This window comes from Xyrauchen texanus, chromosome 10 (genome assembly GCF_025860055.1).
Source record: "Xyrauchen texanus isolate HMW12.3.18 chromosome 10, RBS_HiC_50CHRs, whole genome shotgun sequence".
Lineage (NCBI taxonomy): Eukaryota > Metazoa > Chordata > Actinopteri > Cypriniformes > Catostomidae > Xyrauchen > Xyrauchen texanus.
The window spans coordinates 19,652,429-19,664,732 of NC_068285.1; positions in this window are offsets into that span (position 1 = coordinate 19,652,429).

Consider the following 12,304-nt stretch of genomic DNA (forward strand, 5'->3'; position numbering starts at 1 on the left):
ATTTCAGACATGATTTGATATTTGCTAACCAATCATATTTTCCATTTCAGTCATTTCCAGCGTCTGATGCACAAGCATCCCTGCAGTAACCATAATGTGCACTGTAAATAACATAATGTCCCTGCTAAAAGTATATATATACATGTGAGATGATGGTTCCCGCTCTATATAAACAAGCACGCTCTGTAATTGTCCAGCAGGGGACATTGTCAATGCTAGCAGATCTGCCCTCTCCTCTGATAATGTGGATATTCTAATTTTCCTTAAAAATTTTATGAATTTAGTGATATGTACAAGTGGTGAGATGAAATGCAAAAGACACAGAAATCTGCACCGCTAATATCTTAATTATGTTACAATTATTATAATTGCACTTTATTTACTTTTATTATTATTTCTGTTTTTGTACAATGTGCATAAGAGGCTCTTACATTTGTATTGTAATTTCATTGATAGAAACATTGCAGTTGTGTATAAATGAGCCTTAACAATAAGAATTGTTGCCCATCAGCCACTGTGTTATCAAAATAAATATTCTTTGTTTTCCCTGCTGTACCGAAACTGTACTGAACTGTGACCCCAAATCCAAGGTACCTACCAAACCGTGAATTTTGTGTACCATTGTAGCCCTAGTGAGCAGCAGTTCACAAACAGAAAAGCCTTGTTGATGAGAGAGGTCAACAGAGAATGGCCAAACTGGTTCAAGCTGACAGAAAGGCTACGGTAACTCGGATAATCCTTCTGTACAATTGTATTGAGTAGAATAGCATTTCAGAATGCACGGCATGTCGAACCTTGAGGTGGATGGGCTACAACAGCAGAAGACCATGTCAGGCTCCACTTCTGTCTGCCAAGAACAGAAAGCTGAGGCTGCAGTGGGCACTGGCTTATCAAAACTGGACACTTGAGGACTGGAAAAAGCCTGGTCTGATTAATCTCAATTTCTGCTGAGGCACACAGATGGTAGGATGTCAACAGCATGAATCCATGGACACAACCTGCCTTGTGTCAAAAGACTAGGCTGGTGAACTTGGTGTAATGGTGTGGGGAATGATTTCTTGGCCCAATTTGGGCCTGTTAATACCAATCAATCATCGCTTGAATGCCACGATTTACCTATCTTCTAATGGCTACTTTCAGCATAATAATTAATGCTCCATGTCACAAAGCAAAAGTCATCTCAAACTGGTTTCATGAGCATGACAATGAACAAACTGTTCTTCATTGGCCTTCTCCGCCCTCTGGCAGACACCACTGGAATTACTGTTATTTTTGCTGCAGCATCCTGCAGACATTTTTTGCACATGCTCTTATGTAATTGTTTTTTTGTTTTCCTATTTTAGAATGAAATAATGTATTATTAGAGGTTTCTTTACACAGAGTAATCCCAATCAGTTCCAAACAGTGAATTATAGATGTTCTAAACTCATTAAGAAAAAACAACACCGCTGGGGCCTGGGTAGCTCAGCGAGTAAAGACGCTGACTACCACCACTGGAGTTTGGGAGTTCAAATCCCAGGGTGTGCTGAGTGACTCCAGCCAGGTCTCCTAAGCAACCAAATTTGCCTGGTTGCTATGGAGGGTAGAGTAACATGGGGTAACCTCCTCGTGGTCCTTATAATGTGGTTCGCTCTTGGTGGGGCGCGTGGTGAGCTGTGCTTGGATGCCGTGAAGCCTCCACACACGCTATGTCTCCGCATTAACATGCTCAACAAGCCACGTGATAAGAGGCGCAGATTGACTGTCTCAGATGCGGAAGCAACTGAGATTTGTCCTCCGTCACCCAGATTGAGGCGAGTCACTATGCCACCACGAGGACTTAGAGTGCATTGTAAATTGGGCATTACAATCTGGGGAGAAAAAGGGGAGATAATAAAATAAAAAATAAAAAAAACACTGGTATCGGATCAGTATCGGCTTATACTGATAGTTCAGGTATCAGAATCGGAAGAGAAACATTTTTATCGTTCCATCCCTACTTTTACAGTGACTATCAACTGTGACTTTGCAAACAGCTATTGTGCTAGTAATATAAATATCTGATAAACTAAAATTAAAATGCTACCAATTGTTTGCATTAAACTAGATTTCGGGAGAAAAAGGTGTAAACTGGCTGTTACCTTTTACACTTTCTTTAATCACAAAGGACCTATACTGGACAGTTTAGATCAAATTTGAGATGTGGTAAAGTAGACACCATGGCAATTAAAAAAACCTAAAGCTACATTATGTAAGTTTTGGCCCTCTAGTGGTTATAAAATTAAACTGCATGTGTCTTGCGGAAGAACATTGTTTTGGAAATGATGTAAGTTGTGCTTCGGCTCTGCTCCTCTGTGCGGATGAATGTGGTTGAGGCACCGGTATACACTCGATACCGGACATCTTATCAGAGCGAATGGACAAATTTATAACGAAAGAAAGGAAAAGAGATATCCGAAAACATGTCATCGGACCAGGTTAGTGCCATATCTTATGCTGTTGTTTTGACTTATTGGAGACATTGATGTTTTGAACGGCTGTGGCTTAGGTGGTCGAGCAGGTTGTCTACTAATCACAAGGTTGGTGGTTTGATTCCCAACCCACTGTCTCTATATGCCGAAGTGTCCTTGGGCAAGACACTGAACCCCAAGTTGCTCCCAATGGCAGGCTAGTGCCTTGCATGGCAGCCCTGCCATCATTGGTGTGTGAATGGGTGAATGAGACGCAGTGTAAAGCGCTTTGAATATCGCTAAGGTTAAAAAGGTGCTATATAAGGGCAGACTATTTACATTTGCTACATTTGTTAACATTAGACATAATGATTGCTAGTCTGATAAGGTCAAACATTGTAAAGTTTTTATAACTGCAGTATGTTCTGGCCAAATAGACCATGGCAGTAACTAATATATTGTCATTATTACCAACCAGTGGTCAACATCATTTCAAGACTCACATGTCTTTGGCAAGCCTAGAACTAAAGGATTTATTTATATAAAATGATTGCCGTTATAAAGAAAAACGTGTGCTAGCAAGTGAAATGTTCTGCACCGATTACGGTCGCTTTTAAATCCTTTCAGATCTCCGAGTTGTCGGAACCTCTGAAAAGCCAAGCTGATGTTGATTCTGATTTTATTGAGGACTCTGTTGCTTTCCCTTTTTGCTTGAAGACTCTGCTCTGTTCCGGGTTTCTTTGTTTTTACAACCAGTGATTCCCCAGAGGCTTGCTGTTTTGAATGATCCAAGGTAAATTTTTCTCGTTCGTTGTGACATCAAACTTTCAGCTTCACACAACTCCTACTCATGTGCTACAGTAGCTGGAGCTTATTTTCTCTGTGTACGGATATGACGTCAACACACAAGGGCGAATGATATATGTATGCAATTTCCTGCTAAATCCGTCCCAACAGCTCTAAAATATTAATCATAATTATAGGTTTAGCCAAGTGTATTTGGGTAAAGACATGGTTTGGAAGATGGATTTTTGTTGCACTCTCTCATTAATAACATTTTATTATTTTTTAACAGAATAAAAGTTACATAGTGTAGCTTTAAAAATCACCATAAAATAACCTCTGTATTGTAAGCCTGTTGAATTTGTTCACAATTAAAAAAAATTGTAAGAAAAACATTTAAGTTTGAATAAGTTAATAGGCTATATTTACACACAATTCAACCATTCCTGATACGGGCTGCTGGTGGTTGTTATTATAGGTCTAGTGTTTGGATTCACCACTATAGATGCCACCCAAAGTCTTTCTGCTCCACTGAGAATTTTAGAGTTGATTTCCGCATACAGGTTTACTTAAGATGTGTCCAATTCGATTAATTTGTAACATATTTGATGCCAATAGCATGAGCAGGCGATAGCAACTCTATTATGTTCACTCATACACTTTCCACTGCAAACCATTATAAAGTCAGGAGAACAGTTTGCATATTGAGGCAGAAAAGACTCCACCCACCCAAATCCTTCTCGCATAGAATTCCAGCTACCAGAATTAACTCCCTGAAATTCACCTGCACAGGTTTGAAAAGGAATATTTTTTATAATAGAATAAGGAAAAGTTTTTAATACAATTATCAAAAAGGAGAAAAAAGGCACAAGAATATGAGACAGAGGATGCGACCCAGTTGCTCTGAAAAAAATAATGTTTCATGCGGTGGCCTAACATCTAATTTAACTGGTTTTATTCAAGTTAAAATATTATTTAACACCAATAATTCAACCTGAATACATCACGTTACAGCAACAAAATGAGATCTGGTAGAAATGGCTCCTTAAGGTAACAACTACAGGTTACTATTATACAGTGGGACCTTAACAGCAGCTCTTGAATGTCTTACATTGTTTCAGTGGGAAAATGTGTAGCTTTAAAGGAATAGTCCACCCAAAAGTTTTAATTCTCATACTATCCCAGATGTGCAGGACTTTCTTCAATTTAACAGATTTTTAGAAAAATATCTCCACTTTGTTCAAATGAAAGTAAATGATGGCCAGAATTTGAAGAATTTTGAAAAAAATCATATATAAGGCAGCATAAAAGTAATCCATGCGACTCCAGTGGTTAAAGCTACAGTATGTTTTCAGAAGTGTGTGGGTGAGAAACAGATCAAAAATATATTTTTTTTACTATAATTACTCCTCCTTGACCAGAAAGTGGTGATATGCACAAAGAATGCAAATTGCCAAAAACAAAAGAATGTGAATGTGAAGACCGATAGTAAAAAAGGACTCAAATAGGAATACATTTCTAACACACACCTATATTGCTTCAGATATGGATTTAACCACTGGAGTCTCTTGGATTAACTTTATGTCTATTTGCTTTTCGTTCATACACATCTGGGATGGCATGAGGGTGAGTAAATGAGAGAATGTTAATTTTTTCCATGAACTAGCTCTTTAATCTTATATTTCTTAATATTATGCTTGTAAAAAAAAAACACACACAGGCCAGTGTGGAGACAATTGACAAAACTACAAGTACAATAACTCACGTGGTACATTCAGTACACCACTCTGTGACCTGCAAAAGGTGAATACTTAGAATTCATGTTTCAAATGTTAATAAATCATTGTCATCAAAACAAAAGGTTACTTTATCATTGCTTAGACCAAGACGGTCAAAAGGAAAGACATCTTGTCAAATGACAGTGTGTGAGGGACCGAACAGGTAAGCAAGAGGGAATACAGGTAGGTTGAGAAAACAGGGTTTTATTTTATTCCCCCCGTACAAGCGGTCAAGATAACAGAACTAAACTTGAACAGGAAAAACAACCAACCAAAAAACCAAAGGAGACATATATTGGCTGATCAGACCAACTACAAACAAACGGGGAATAAAACACTAACACATTCACTGCAGACACAAGAACAAAACCTCTGTCTAGCCTATTAACTAAAATACACATTACTTAAACTAAGCCCAACAATATTTACATATCAAACTCAAATCTTAATGAATATACAAAGTAACTGAACTGCATAATCCCCACTCCCCCTTGATGAAGTTGGCAGTTGGTACAGTCCAATTAGCACTTCCTGTATTCAAGACTGCTGCTTCCAAAGATCCCTCATTACCCAGTTCTGGCCAGACGACCGCTCTGCAGCAGAAGCAAGGCCCGCTACAACAATCTGCTGTTACATCCTCACAACCAGCATCCATTGCACCAGTAAGGACAACTGGTCATGAGAATGGTGATCATAGACCTTCAGTCTCCATACAAAAAATAACTCAATGGGATTTAGGAATGGAGTATGGTGGGATGTATGTGGGCAACAAACCATTCCCTGACTGCATTTGAACGATGGAAAATTACGAGGTCCCCAAACTACTTCTTACCAACCCCCTCTTATTCTCAGGAATGAGATCCCTGTAAAGAGTTTCCAGGAAATTGAGGAGACTTCTGTTTTATTGGGCCCAATGATGGAGTACACCATTCCCACATATGGCAGCACACACTGTAGTGTTCCCTCCACACTGGCCTGGCACATTAACAGTGGCTCGATGACCAAAAATATTATGGCCACGTTTCCTGACTTTGGTTAAGCTGAATCCTGCCTCATCAACATATACAAAAATGTGTGGGGATTCATCAGCCTCCAGCTCCATCACTCTCTATAAAAGATAGTAAAGCAATTTAGGAAATAATTTACAGTAGACATTGGGTAACATTCTGCATTTACAGGTTGTACTTTTCAATACTGAAAGATGAGATTACAGCACTGTGTAGTGTACAATGATGAATTCTTACCTTTACATACTGGTACCTCAGCTCATTCACCCTCACCATTCCTCTCAAAAGGTACCTTGTGGAGCTGCTATATTGCAATCTGATTTCTCTTCAGCACTATCAATTGTGGACAGGCTGATGGTGTGGACATTTTGAAAGATGCAGTCATCTTGTAAGACTGCACTTTGAATATTTTTTTGTCTAATAGCATTGTTTGCCACAACCATTACAAATGTCAAGTTCCATGGGGCAGAGGCTCAATCATAGACAGAAAATACAGCACAGTAAAGTCAATTAATTCTACATAGATTCTGATAAATGCATTGGCCAAGTTTACTGGAATACAAATGTGAAGGTATACTGCAGTACAATATTTGATTACACACCCGTTTTCTCTCCTGAATGTTTGGACTATTGATGACACCGTAGACTGGCCCAGATTAGGCTGCACTCTCCGACCAGCCTCTGTCATACTTAGGCCATGGTTGATGACATGGTCTATAATTGTTTGCCATACCTCATTTGAGATTTCTCTGTACATTTGCCTTTCTCTGGTTCTTCCTCATCCACTGTACCCCCCCTCTCCTCCTTCCTCCTCCCTCCTCACCATACCACCCCACAATCTAATGCTCCTTCCTCTTGTATGCGCAAGCTCTTGCCCCCTGTCTGTCTCCTGCCTCCTCCATACTCCACAGCAGTGAAATACAGTCTTACCCTTGCAGTATAAATGTGTTTGAGAACTGATAGGTTATGAGTTTCATTTGCGTTTGGTTACTTTAAATTGTGAGGAAATTTAATTGTTCCCCATCTAGCCCAAGTCTATCCATGACAACTATTACAACAATACCACATAACTATTATGTATCTAATATATGTGTGAAAGGTAACTGTAATTGTTGGTTGATCTATTTAGCATATAAAGATTTGTGTATAATTTCATTTGAGAGTAATATCATTTAATAGCAAATTAATGCAAATTATTTTAATCTGCAAGACTTACTCAATTCATTTTGTGCCAAAGCAATTATAAATGGAATGTCATGTGAACAAATAACCTAATGTTCATATAGTAAGTCATATAGTTTGACGAAGTTTAATAGTCATTCGACGATTGTGCCTAAGCGATTGAGAAAAACTGTAAATGGAGCCAAAAAAGTTGTAAATGGAAAAACACATTAAAAGGTTCAAGCTGAATTAAGTTTGCAGAATCACTTGTCCAGTTAGTATAAAGATACCGTGGTGAAGAAGTGATAAAGAGTTAGACTGGCGTGTATATTATGCACATTCACACACTTAAATTGTATGGCTTATGCCTCCTACACACTACACGACATTCAAAGACGTCGGATCGTGGTACCGGTCTTGTCTTGTCACTTAAGTCGTAGTGTTTTCAAATTACACGATGAATCCGTGACACATTACAAAACATTTCACTATTGACGAAGTTTCTAGATTCTAGATATCTCGCTGACATCGGTGACGCATCGGCGATTCTCTCAAATCGCGTCTTTGAAAACATTGCGATCGTTGCGATCTCCACAAAGCTGTCAGCTAGCAAAAATCTGTCTTAAAATCGTGTAGTGTGTTCTACACGATTTTACAAATAGTGTGTACTCGGCATAAGTGATGTGAGCTGAAATGCAGAAGGAAATCTACAGCAGGAAGGGTAATCATTACTTTGTACGCCAATTTTCCCAAAATGTCCATTTACATTTACATGTAATCATTTAGAAAACACTTTTATTCAAATCAGATTATAAATGCTCCTCCCCATTCTGTTTGGGAATGTCATTCACATGCTTTAATTTCCTTCATGCATCTTCACATCTTAATATTAAGAAAATGAAGACAGAAGTTTTAAGGTAATCAATATATTAAAATATCCCAAGGGGTGTCAGTGGTGGTAAGTCAACATTAAATACCAAGTGTTCTATGGCATTTTTTAAAATCACAATAACATGCAAATTAATCTTGTGCAGGTCCAGAGAATTTGCTCTCAATTTTGGTGTCAGTACTTTCAGACTGAACACAGTGTGAACTTGGCATCAGGAGGTTGAAAGTTCTGCTGCTGAAATCGGCCTGCCCTTACCGAAATTTGAGCCACTGCCCCCAGACTGTGGCTGAACCTGGAAGTGTTGTTGACCGGTTTCCGGTTTAAATGTCTATAGGGTGGCGCCAAAAGTGAGTTATATTTTTAGATGTACGTACATGTTGCGATACAGTCAACAGGAATTCGTTTTTATTTTTTTTAACTCGACCCCTAATCCAAACACTAAACGCTAATATATATATATATATATATACATATTAGTGAAAATACCACATCCAAATCTCACTCACCATTGTTTATGTGAACGTTTACTTCCTGGTTTCCACATGACCAGAACCCGTGTCTCAGAGATTACACACACACATTTTAATTGATGTAAAAATCCCTGGTGGGAGATTCTCAATAATAGCAGAGTGTGGTCGATTCCAAAATACTTTCAGAAGGGGCATGTCGATTATCTGTGTGATCTTGTTGGTTCCCACGGTACTTCAAATGCTGAGACCTCTGAAATGAGCCATTTTCCACTAGATGGAGCCACAGTGAAGCAAAACTCCAGAAAGAGACCCGTCGTTAACTGGGCAGTCACAACAAAGATGAATTAAGAGAGTGAAAGCTATCCGTTTTTACTGTGTAGTTCTTTGAAAAATATTCAGCAAGGCATTATATTTAGAGACACCATGTATTTTAAATAGCATGTGTTGTTAGTTTTCTAATGTTTAGTAAGATATTAGTAATAATAGTTAATTGTACTATAATAGAATATGGAGGCCTACATAGTCATTTTACATTTGATATTTTGTTTTCGATGCAATTTAAATTTGACCAAATTTAATGTGTAGTGCTTTTGATGTTGCACTTTGGTTGGTGTTTAGAAATGACAAGATACAAATTAAGTCTATATTTAGCTGGTTTTTAAAGTCAAAACAAAAAAATGATATCACTTTGGGATGTTGCTTGTGGTTGTTCCTCAACTCACATTTATTATATTACTATAAAATGTCAAAACGTTCAGTGATGTGTATCATTATAGTGCTATACATATTGAAATATAAACCCATTAAAGTCACCATGCTTTAAATGTAAACTTATACAGCATTCTGCAGTTTTAAAAGAAGTATATATTTTACAGAAAAGACCTCTTTTCTTCTGTCACTTATTAAGTATTAATACAAAATCCTATTCATAACTCATATTATTCTGACACACTCTCATTGCTCAGTCAGATCTGTGCATTTCTTGTATCAAATTTAATATTCCTCTTAGCACTCCCTTCGCTGCCTTGAAGTCAGATTAATGAGAAGCGGACTAATTGGCAGAAATTGGATTGATTAGTGGCTGCAGCAAATTTGCATGGAGAAAGTTATGAATTTTAATCGGTTTTTGAGGGGATGTCAGTGATGGAGCTGCAGCTGAATACTCGTTTAACAGAAAAAGAACATCTTAGTAAATATGCAACTGTGAGTGATTGAATATAGAAGGAATTGAGAGAGAAATAGAGGGGAGAGAGGAAAGACATATTTTAAGGATCAGTTTTGAAGCTTTCTTGCCAGTTTGGAGGCTTTTGTATCAAAACTTACACAAATTATATTTTAGTTTAGTTTTTTTGTTTGTTTGATTGATTGTTTTCTCATCAACTATGGGCACTTTTGGCACTGTGGACTTTTAAAACTCCTTTAAAAACAACTTTTTTAAACTCCCACTAATTTGTCCATTACACATACAGTATATATAGTATAATACTGTATGTATGTATGTATGTATGTATGTATGCATGCATCCCAATTCTGTCAGTTTTGTCATGTTTTATGAAGTAGTTTTTCTGAACCAACCAATTTCTTTTAAACCACATCTCAAACTATACATTTTATTACATGTATAAAGGTTGAAATCTGTTAGGTTTCACTAAATGATGGATGATTAGCTATCCTGTTACAAAACAAGTGGGTTTATGGATTCTACCGCATTGAAATAGGACCACATTGAAAGCTTTTAACTCCAAAGGGCATGAAGAGCTCCATCTATAGAAGACCAAAGAAAGAGTTTGAACAACAAAAACTCCCAAATAGTGGGCAGTTGCATCTCTGTGTTTTGAGTTGGGTTACCCACATAAAAAAGGGAGTCATGTCCTTGCAGGCCCCTCTCCCACCTGTGCTGAAAGAACAAAGAATAAATGTTGTAAAGAAAAAAGTATTTAACGTCTTTGAGAGGATCAGAGAGTAAGAAAAATAGTCTTTTTCTGTTATATAAAAAAGATGGAGAGAGAGAGAGAGACAATCCAAGGGAGAAACATGTCTAAACATGCAGTCTGTACCCCCTTTCCATATGCGTGCAAACGTGTATATAAACAGAAGTCCTATGGACAAAGAAAAAAACGAATGAATACGTCAGAACTGGTCAATAGAGTTGATGAAAGAATTAAAACTGGTCTGTTTATTGTCATCATTGCCCATTATTGTCTCCTGACAAGATCATGGTCTGACGTTAGCAAGCTAAATTATGAAACCACACAAGTGACATCCCACTCGCATTCAGGCATACATGAACATATACAGTACATGGTCTCTAGAAAGACCTTGATACAACAAAAAACTGACAAGAAACCATTTAATACTCATTTTACTTGCTTGTTTGTTGGTTTGTACACTTCTGAACCAAAATTTGCACAGATAAAAAAATGTATATCATGCACATTTTCTGAAAAGGAGTATAGATGTATTTGTGTACTGTTTTTGCTAATAAAGCATCCTTACATTTTTATTTTTGTGACTCCTGAATATTATTGCAGATTGATGATGGAACTGTGTCTTGTATCAAAATGTTTCTAAAGAATTATGTTTGCTGTTTTAATCAACATATGTCCATTACAGTAAAAGATAAATCCTCATTGCTCTCATTAGGTTTAATTGCTAAAAACGGCCAAATCTACCGAATGAGTTGAATAAAAACATAGAGGAATAGCAGAAAGAAATATTAGGGATGGATGTGAGCTCAAGAGACTAAGTGAAAGAAGACAAACAACACATTGAAAGAAAGGGAGAAGAAATAGGAAGATTTTTTTTCACATTCCCTTCTTCTGTTGACAAGGGAGAGGTGGGTGATTGTTTTACAGGATGGCAAATAAATGGAAACATATACACTCTGCTGCACCCAAACTCCACCTCATTAATCCTTTTGAAGAAATATTTGATAAAACAATTCATATGCAAATTGGCTTAATCCCTCCTTAGTCTGTGTTGGAGAAGTGGAGTGGATATGAATGTGTGTGCTTCTGAGTGAATATGGGATTGAGGTTGTCCATCATCACTCATATATCACTTTATTGTGTTTTTTTATATATTTATTATCATTGAGTTTGACAAACTCAGAGGACATGGCAAGGAGAGTTGCCAAAGACAAGAAAATCAGCACACACAGACACAAACACTCCTACGAATACAAAGAATTTCAAATATTTTACAAATAGTAGAATACCTTAGAGAACCTATTTATGCGTTTGCTATGAAAAACAGAAACACACACAGACATTCCCATAATTTCATGGCCATTTATGATATCAACTATGAGAAATATTCAAATACATGAAACCTATCAGATAAAACCCTTTAAGCCAGTTATGCTTGCAATACACAGAGCAATGAAAATATTGTAAATCATACTGTCATAAATTCAAATGAGTGTTCTTGGAGCTGTGATGCAGTGGTTAACACACATACTCTAGACACACTCAGCCTGGGTGCTTATGTGGATAATCCAGGTTTAAATCTGGCCTGCAACATGTCTTAATCCCATGTCTTGATGCTGGAAGAATTGTCACAGGGGTGAGGGTAAACAAACATTCAGAGGGGAGGCTGGGGCTAGTTGTCACACGTGGAAGTTGTCACAAGGGCTTTATCTCAGCAATGATAAGATATAAGTCAAAAGTTTGTCCCTACCCTCCACAATACGTGTATCACAAAAAGTCAACTTGTGTTACTAAACTATTTATTTTTTCCTGGGAAATAACAGTGGAAATGTAAAATAGGTGTTTTGTGGCCAAGACTA